This window comes from Lissotriton helveticus, chromosome 5_1 (genome assembly GCF_964261635.1).
Source record: "Lissotriton helveticus chromosome 5_1, aLisHel1.1, whole genome shotgun sequence".
NCBI lineage: Eukaryota > Metazoa > Chordata > Amphibia > Caudata > Salamandridae > Lissotriton > Lissotriton helveticus.
In genome coordinates, this window is record NC_136065.1 from 337,120,459 (window position 1) to 337,130,744 (window position 10,286).

The 10,286-nt window shown below is 42.5% G+C and overlaps 1 long non-coding RNA gene across 1 annotated transcript in view; it reads right to left on the reverse strand.

Moving 5' to 3' along the window:
* LOC144754522 (uncharacterized) overlaps nucleotides 1–9,917 on the reverse strand; it is a 103,436-nt gene extending 93,519 nt beyond the window's left edge. Inside the window, exon 1 of the long non-coding RNA XR_013594735.1 lies at nucleotides 9,821–9,917. This is a non-coding gene — a long non-coding RNA (uncharacterized LOC144754522). The remainder of the gene's footprint in view (nucleotides 1–9,820) is intronic.
* Nucleotides 9,918–10,286: the final 369 nt, after the last annotated feature.

Here is a 10,286-nt window from a genome sequence, read left to right on the forward strand (position 1 = left end):
TGATGCAATATTTTTAAAATTACAGAAGCTGATGCGACTGGAGCTGGCTTCTCTCTGTTAAACTTCATTGCCCCTCTGACACCTCATTAAAGGTGACTATGTCATCCACTGGTAAGACTTGTGCCAGAGGCATAGATGAAAGAGTTGAAGTGTAGTCCAGAACAGATGAATGAAAGGTATCCATGGAGCATGAAGGAAATCTATGCACATGTCTGCGAGATCTCGAAGACTGAGAGTGACGAGATCTACGTGGTGAACGCATGAGAGGTGTACTGAACCTTGACCTGCGTGTAGAAGGTGAACCTTGTGGAGATCTTCATGTAGGTCTTGCAGTTGTCTTTGGAGGGGGAGGAAGAGTGCCCGCTGATATTCTAGATGGAGAGTAGGTCTGTTAATAGTGCGAACATGGACTTTGATGTGGCACTCTCCATTCCTTTACACTTTGGAGCCAACATGGCAAAAGGTTAATCTGTGCATCCTCCTCAGATTCTGATGATACCTCTGGTGAAACCTGGATTACTTAGCTTCCTAGAGAGAAAGATCTGCTCCTTGATGTCGACCGTCTGGGTCTCGACGTTGAGTTGACCTCCGACTCCACCGGAATAGGTTGCACCTCTCTTGACGTCGATGAGGGTCTAGATGTTGATTGATGCGGTCTGTCCTATGTTGGAGAGCCAGAGGTCTGCTGTACCGGTTTTGACCGGTGGTGAGATGGCGAGTGTCTCGATGTCAAACGGCAGTGTCTGTCTGTGGAATTTACATCAGATCTCTGCCGTACTGGAATCGCCATCTCCCGGTGATGCAGCCGCAACTGTCTCGAGGTCAAGCCATTTGTCGTTAGTTGCCTTGACGTCAATCTCTTGTGTCTTTGAGCGATGCGACAGCGAGAGGTACCTCTCGAGCCGTGAAGCCAATGTATGCGGCCTAGACGTCAAATTAATCTCGGTCGGCCGGGCAGACGGTGAAAACCTTGACAGCGAACTCTCCACCGTCAGGTGCTTCGGCTTTACCATATGCTTTGATGGCTGCTCGAATGTCGACTTCGACACCAATGGGGAACAAACCTGGATTTCGTGCGATGTCGACCTCCTACTGGTCAACAGCAATGGAGAGCTGCGTTTTTGGTATATTTCCTCTATTCTTACCCTCTGGCTAGATTTTTCAGGGGCGGTGTCTTTAAAAGGGATTTTAGATCCTCCAAGGTCACTTGTAGGTTGTACCTTTCCTCTCTTGCAGAGCATGAAGTTGAATCTTTTCTCGGTCTCGTAATGTCCTTCTGGAAAACTGTTGACAGTAGTAACAGGTCTCTGCAGGATGAGAAGATGGACTACCATACCAAAGTGAGGTATAGTGTGCACAGAGACCAGTGGAACCCCAAAGGTAGACAGAGGTAAAAGTAGATAGCACCTTACTCTCTATTGGTGGTAGTGTGGACGAGCAGTAAGGCTTTATCAGAGAGTAGTGTTAAGCATTAGTTGCACACACTCAAAGACTGAACTTCAGATCAATTGGTTTTGTATAAAAATATTCTTTTAGTTATTTTATTTCCTAGAACCAAGCAAGCCTGGCACATGTAAGCGATTTATATTTTGGAGTGATAATACAGTTTGAATTGCAGTTGTATATATACTTAAGTTTGGTTACAGTAAAATTACTGGCAATGCAATACTTTGAAATATTGTACATATACTTTGTATTGACCTTTCAATAGGATGTCAAGTAAATTGTCTACAGATTACTTTTCTTCCAAAGTGTAGTATACCTGGATACTGCACTAGGACATTTCATGTTAAAAAGGTAAGTAAAAGTGTTTTGGTTATTTGGTTACTTTTATAGATTTTTCAACTCCACACTTAGAAACTTTTTCATAGAAAACAGTCAATGTTATCCTATGGGAGAAAATAGATCAGTTCAGAGGTAAGTACTTTGTTGTGGGAGTTTTGTTTCTGGGGTTAGACTCAGGGGTCCCCCAGGGTTGAGGATGCACTCTCAAAGCACCCTCAGCCTCTAGGACGACAGGTACAGAGTGCTGAGGCCCAATGTTATCCAATGGGAGATAGGGTGCCTCCGGTTGGTGGTTGCTGACAAGCAGGCCACAAAGTTGTGGGAGCAAAGCTTCTGGACTTTAGCTCAGGGCAAATGGGGGTTTACATTGGCACCAAATGTACACCCTCAGCGGCCGGGTGCAGGGGGCTGGTTTGTCGTCTGGTGCCCTGTTCCTTTCAAAGGGGGTTCTCCGGTTTGCAAAAACACTGTAGGCTCAGGGACAAAGGTCTTCTGGCAGAAACCACCACTTGCAGAAGTAAGTTGGGATGCTGGGGGTTGGCTTGACACCGTCTGTTCGGCCACCGAAGGTCGTTGGGCGTCGGGTGCAGGGATGTCTTTTAGGGTCGGATCTTCTTACCAGCTCCTGGTCGTGGTTGAGGGGGGGGGGGGGCTTCGGATTGAGGCTGCAGGCGTCAGCTGGAGGCTTCAGGCAGGTCAGCGATCACTGGATATCGGGTCAGGATCGCCGGGGAGACCTCCTTGTGGTGTTGGGCCACTCTAACTTGGGCCGGGGGCGTCAGGAGCAGAGTACAGAGTAGTGCAGACTTGCAGATTTTGCCGAAGCTGGAGTCTGTTTGGTGAACAAATCCAGTGTTCACAGGAGACAAAGTCTTTTCCTTGGAAGGCAGGGCAGGTCCTCGGTGTTCTTGAGGTTGCTGGCTGCAGGACACACCGGAGTTTCGATTCTGCAGGTTCGAGGTGGGGACAGGCAGGTAGGGCTGGGGCCAGGTCAGTAGGCGTCCACCTCTTTTTTTTAAAACTTTTTAAAATTGATTTTAACTTGATAAACCGTGCAGTATAAGATGATCCATATACATAAAAAAACTATACATTGTGCAGGTACGTAAATACAGAGGTAACACCGGAGTCTAATTACATGATGATGCAGAAGGGGGGTATCACGATTATCAAAAGTTTACAACGGATTCAATACCTCATATACCTTTAATACGTCTCTCCCTGCCCCATGGGCTACATTTCTAGGTTGTGAGGACACTGGCGTGTCTGCAATGTCTGGTGTGTCCCGGAAATACAAGTGCAGTGGTTGCCATATATCCAGGGGTCTCGCCGCGGGCAGCTGCAATTGTGCACAAGTGTCGCTGTTAGTGTTACAGTATGTCATACTGCACAGCAATGACTTAACTGTTGGTGTACGCCTACTGCCCCAGTTTATGGCCACTTCCCGCTTAGCAATAAGCAACGCAATAGCAACAAAATGTCGTTTGGAACTGGGGAGGTCGTGTGTATATCCAAGTAGCACCATTAGGGGTGTGGGCGTGATGGTAAAGTCGCTCATTTTGGAAATCTCCACAAATACTGCTGCCCAAAATCTGCCCGTCTTGCACACGTCCATGTAAGGTGTGTGAAGTCCGCATCCGGAGAGTGACATTTCAGGCATAAATGTGACCTAGACAGGTCTATGCAGTGGAGCACACCCAGTGATTTATATGCCACCCATAGAAATGTAAAATGTAAGTTTATGCTTGTGATTCGGGGAGACTCAGCGGATTTGCGCACAGCATCTGCTCCATTGTGTCGTGATGGGTGACCAAGATCACGCTCCCAGGACACACGCACCCCGCACCTTGAGAGGGTAGCATAGCCAGTGTAGCTTTGTATATTCTAGCCATAAGACGTCTGCCATCCCCATCCTTAACGGTACCCGTTAAAAGGGGGAACTGAGGGGGTTCAAGCGGATAGCTAAGTGATCCAGAACAGTTGCATCACGGAAACGGGGATCTTCCGTACGGGAGAATATATGTCCTTTAGGGAAAAGTTCTCCGAAAGTCACTAGATGAAATTTGGCAAGTGTGCATTTCAAAAGTGTTTCCTGCAGGATAGGGATCTAACCATTACCTGCCACTGGCAGTGCAGGTGAATACAAAATCCGTGACCCGGCGATTTTTAATAGTTTGTGCCACGGCCCCACTAGTAGTAGATAGTGTTTGGATATCATTAGGGTCCCGCAGGTAGCCAACTGGCAGCAGGGTCCCGAGAGATGCGGGAAGAGCAAAGTCAGCTTCTGGCCTATAATAGGGGACTCATATGTCCGCATGGTACCAGAGACATGCAACACTCGCCTGTGCCACCAGACAATAAACGTGAACGTTTGGTACCCCAAACCCTCCCCTCTCATATGGAAACATGAGGGCATCCCAGCTGATGCGGGGCTGCTTACTGCCCACACCAAACGAATTAGCCTAGTAGGAAGGTTGGAAAAGAAGCCGTTGTACAGTGGGATTGAGATATTTAGAAAAAGATGCAGAAATTGTGGGAGGACCACCATCTTAACAAAAGCTATTCTCCCAGCCATGGAAAGAGGCAAGGACAGCCACCTCTCAATGTTTTGCCCTTGTATTTCAAGCACTGGGCCATAGTTTAGTTGTAGGATACGATCCTTCTCCCTATGGATGTAAATCCCAAGATATTTAACGGATTCCTCACACCAGGCCAGGGGGTAATCCCACAATTTGCTACATGGTGCCACAGTCAATGGAAACACCTCCGACTTTTCCGAGTTAATGCACAGTCCAGAGGTTGCCATAGCAGCAGTGGCACCAGGTTATTATCTGGATGTCATACGTATAACAATGCAATCCGCATATAGTGTGAGCCGCAGCGGGCCCGTATTAAACTGTAAACCCTTATGGCTATGTCGCTCCTGTAAGTGTCGCACCATCTAAGGCCAGCACAAATAATAAGGGGGGTTAAAGGGCAGTGAGTGTGAGTAGGAATTCAGGTGACAGTGTTCCGTTAAGGCAAACGCGCGCCTTAGGTTGCACGTACAACAGCCGACCCACTGCCAGGAACCGGTACGGCACGCCCATTCTGCTCATTGTGGCATAGAGGACAGGCCATTCAAGTGAGTCAAAGGCCTTCTCTGCATCGAGCAGCACCACGGCTGCTGGGACTGAAGGATCTATTCTATGCAGTGTTGCAAATAACATACGTAGATTTAGCGCTGTTGATTTCTGAGGGATAGATCCAGATTGAGCAGGTGAGATCAGCTTTTCAATTATAAGTGCTAGTAGCCAACATTTTGGCCAAATCCTTATTATCGAAGTTTAAGAGCGACAGACATCTGCAAGTACCCGCAACGCAACGGATCCTTGCCTGGCGTTGGGAGCAAGATAACCACCACCTCTCTAAGGGTAGGTGGGAGCACTCCAGCGTCTATGGCTTCCTGACATACATCAATTAGGTAGGGCGCAAGAACATCCTTATACTGTTTATAAAAACAGGCGGTGAACCCATCAAGTCACGGAGCCTTGGAGCCACCCAGCACATTTATGGCATCAATCACCTCATCTTTTGAGAAGGGCTCTGCGAGAAACTCCTGATGAGCTTTTTCCATCCAGACCATTGAGACCTCGTTGAGATAGTCTGCATAGGCCCTGGTTGCACAGTCATTCTGGAGGAGTACAAGGATGTGTAGTATGCGAGCACTTCTCGCAAAATACCCACATTGCCAATTATATGCGGGTTATCGCTCCCCGTTTTAGTAAGTTAGCAAGGGTCCGACCTGGACGTTCACCCTCCCCATATCGTCTGGCTATTGCATATTTACCAAGATAATGCGTCTTGCGCGCCACTGTCACCCGAAACTCTGCCAGAAGGGCCTCGCGCTGCTGTAGACTAGAGGGAGCGGCAGGGCGACTGTCCTGCTAATCTACATCTGCCAATTGCTTTTCAATGCTCGCAATTGTGCGCCTCAAGTCCCTTAGGATCATTGCACTCTGATATGCACACTCCTCTAGCATACGCCTTGAATGCCTCCCATAGTGTGGCTTTGGATGTCACTGATCCCTCATGCAATGTGAAATATTCGCTGATCCCTGCACCTAGTTCTGCAAAAAAGACCGTATCTTTCAGTGCCATATCAGGGAACCGCCATGGACGTTCCCCCCCACCCGCAACTCGGAGTTCTGCCAATACCGGAGAATGATCTGATAATATAAGTGGGAGAGTGGACATACCGGTAGCCCACAGCATCAAACTGGGTGACAGTAACCAGTAATCTAGTTGGGTCCACCTGTTATATGGTGCGGAGTAGTGCGTGAATCCGTCCTGACTGGTGTTTCGGTATCGCCATGTATCTACCAGCCCATTGCTATCGACAATATCTAGCAATGCCCTCCTAGGTTTGGTTACCACCGTAGTGGTGTTGCCGTCGTGCACTGGATCTAGCATTACATTAAAATTCCCCCCAAGCCAATCTCATCCACCCTCATGCATGTGATGTGTGTGTGAATGGACTCAAAGAACTCAGGGTCATCAACATTTGGCAAATACACATTCACAAACAGTACGGAATGTTCCAACAGGTAACCTTTTAGCAGGAGAAATCACCCCCCAGGATCCTGGTACAACCTCTACCTCCCTGAATGGTACTCTTTTGTGTATGAAGATCGCCACCCCCCCTTGCATACGAGCTATATCTAGCTTAGTATCAGTGCACTCCCCAGCCACTTGCAAAAGCTGATTTCGCGGAAGGGTTCAGTTGAGTTTCTTGCACAAAGGCAACGTCAACTTGAGGACGCTGCATGTAATTAGCCACAAACCTGCACTTGCAAGTATTACCGAGGCCCCTCACATTCCAAGTCATTAATACAATCTGTGCTTCCGGTTGTACTTTGTTAGCCATTTCCTAACAGCCCAATCTCTGCCAGTACCTGCATCTGTACTACTGTTCCTGCACTGTCACTTACTAAATCCACTAAGCTGTGTAACCAGCAAGCTTTGAAACAACCCACAACCCCCTCCTCCCGCCACCTATCCCCCATAGCAAACTTACAGGTGAAAAACCCAACCCCAACCAACTAAGTTAAAGCATGAAAAACAAAACAATAATACAAATAAGGGGGTCCATAATAAATAAACAGAATATAAGAAGTTATTTGCTAAAGTGATACAGGTAGCCATCCTGAAATATTGTTCAACCATATTTTTTTCCATGTATCATATGAAAAAGATATTGAAAGTTCATCATTCCAAAGCTTTGAAATTGTATCAATATTGTTACCTTGAAATGTATTCAGCTTCTTTAACATTAATGAAACAGCATGAGAGGAAGAGTAAACAGTTTGAACATAAATTGTTAAATCTGATTTCATAATTGAAGGAATATAATTAGGAAAGGAGTCTAGTATAGAATTACATAAAAGTTCATATTTAGGGAAATCAGAAGAAGGGAAGTGGAATTTTGCCTGTAATACATCAAACGATATAAAAGTATTATCATGGTAAATATATTTTAGGTAAAAAATGCCTGTGTTAATCCATGAATGCCAAACTTTGACAGATCGCAAAAGTTTTAGTCGTGGATTGTACCATAATGACATCTCTACAGTATTTAAAATAGTTGATAGAAAAAAATAATCTAAATCATTTAATATTAACTTTGTGGATTTCAAAATAGTAGATTTATTAAATATTGAATTGTTGGACATGATTAGCAAAGTAGACAGTGGATACGGAGCCACTAATTTTCTTTAAGAAGCCATGTAGGAAGATATTAAGGTGGGAGTGACTAAACCAAAGAGCTTTGTTTTGAGATAAACACTTTATATTTAAAAAAAAATCTGGCATACCAAATCCTCCATTACGGTTTGCCATTCTTTGTTTTTTATAGCTATGCGAGGGGATTTTTTTTCTCCAAAGAAACTTAGAAACATGCTGATTAACAGTTTTATAAAAGTACATAGGAAATTGATCGGGTATCATAGCTAGAGAATAACGTTTGTCCAGGAGCTATATTCATTTTTATTGAGTCCATTTCACCCCACCAGGAAAGGTGAAGTGGAGACCATTTAGATAATTTATCATTACTATAATTTATAATAGACTCACAATTTAATGTAATTGTTTTTTCATAGATGAAGAGAACAAAATACCAAGGTATTTGAATTCATCTCTTCGCCAGACTATTTCTTTTATGGGTAACATATCTGGGGTACAGTGAAGATTTAAGGGGAACATTTATTTTTATAGATATTTAACGTATAACCTAAAATAAAGGAATTTGAGGAGATAATATCTAACAAAGGAGGAAGTGAGGATTCAGGATTACTAATAAACAAAAGTATATCATCTTCATATGCTAATGTTTTAATGGTGACCTCTTTAATACTAATACCAGCGATATCATTACATTTTCTAATGGAAGTGAGTAAAGGTTCGATAACAAGACTAAATAGTAGCGGAGACAGTGGGCAACCTTGTCTGGTACCTCTAAAAAAAAAAAAGAAACGGATTTGAAATGTGACCATTAATAAATAAGCGAGCGGTAGGGCTAGAGTAGGGAACAGATATACGAATGAACAAATCACCAAAATCAAATGCAGTTAAAGTATGAAATAAAAATTGCCAATGAATTTTATCAAAAACTCCAGATGGAAAGGATAGATTAGATCCTTGTTCAATAGCATGCAACAAAACTTGTGTTATTAACAGAATATCTATTTTTCATGAAACCAGATTGATCAGGATGGATAAGAGAATCCAACACAGAGGTCAGTCTGGTTACAAGAATTTTAGCATGTAGTTTACAATCCTGATTTATTAAGGAAATAGGGCAGTAATTTGATACAAGTGTCGGGTCTTTGTTAGGTTTTGGTAGAACTATAATCAAAGCTTCAATAAAGGAACCTGAAGTTGAACCAGAAGCACTAAAAAAAGTAAAAAGTTTAAACAAATGAGGAATTAGGTGAAAATCAAATTGTTTAAGAGATTTAAGAGCAAATTGTGTTTCTTCTTGAGTAACAGGCAAATCTAATTAATCTTTGGTCGGATGCAGAACTTTAGGTAATCCACAGGTAAATAAACTATCAATCAGGGAAGGATCATCTAATTGATGCTCATTATATAGATTTGAGTAATAATTTAAAGATTCATTAATATCTTTTTGTGACAATGCAATTTTTCCATTGGGACCATGAATTTAAATTTTTTTTTTTTTATAAACTTTTTATTGAAAATGCATGTACATATTACAACCAGAAGATTCTTTTCAGGGTGATATTTCGTCTGCATACATATGTGTCGCTCCAACCCTGCCCAACACCATTCAATCTTACGAATAGTAAGCGACCAATGCATGAGTGTGCCTAATCTTGTAACTATACATCCTAACGTCTGATGAATTGAATTTTTGAGTTTTTTCTTTTTTAATACGTAAATAGTTGCCCAAGAGTCGACCAGATCTGTTAGCAGTGAAACAAAATTTGGCTTTAGAGTTAGAAAGATGTATACCAGCTCTTTTACTTAAAATGTAATTAAATTCCTAACACAATTTTTGTAATTTTATTTTAAATTGAGGATCATTAGAAGTAATGAAAAGTTTTTTGAATTTTGTCTTTAATTTTAGAATTGAAAGTTTTGTTTTCATGCGCCATAACAGAAATGGAAGTCCCTCTAATATAAGTTTATAAGCATCTCATCGATTCACCATAGACGTAGAGCCTTCTGGGTTAAGCTGAAAGTAATCTTGAAGAGCATTTAAAAAATGTTGGTTTATTACATTCATTCAGAATAATGTTAGTGTTCATACACAATCTGGATTGAGCTTTAAAAATTGAGGTAAATTGGTCAGAAATATCGAAACTCCAGACATTAGGGGTAACAACTGAATTAATTGTTGAGAAATTAATAGATAGTCTAATCTTGAATAAGAAGGAAGTTATGAGAAAAGAGTGAACATTTTATAGATACACACATTTGAGAAAATCCATTTCGGAGTCTATGTTCAAGAAAGCATTAAAAACATGACACTTACGTTTTCCATAGTGTTCCACGTTTCCCAGACTGCCTTCCAAGGTCTTTTTGCACTACTAGCGCCGGGACACTTCCGTTGGAGGGAGCCGAACGCTTTATAAGCTGTAATAATAGTAGGATAATTCAGCCATATATCCCCCAATTTAGGGGTTTAAAAAAAAATATTTTAGAGTAAAAATGCTCTAGGTGGACAACATTTAGTGTGAGATAATCTATCTAATAAAGGGTCACTCACAAGGTTGAATTCTCGTCCAACTATAAGTGGGGCATTACCCAACTTGAGAACTTCTGTGTTTAGAATAGACAAAAAATTTGGGTCATCAACTGTTGGTTAATTAAAAACATAACTATCTTCGAATTTCACCTTTTGCTATAACACATCTACCTTTCGGGTCTGAAGATTTACTTAATATTTAACAATGCAATCTTTATGCGAAAAGGATAGCAACGCCATTTTTTTGCCCATA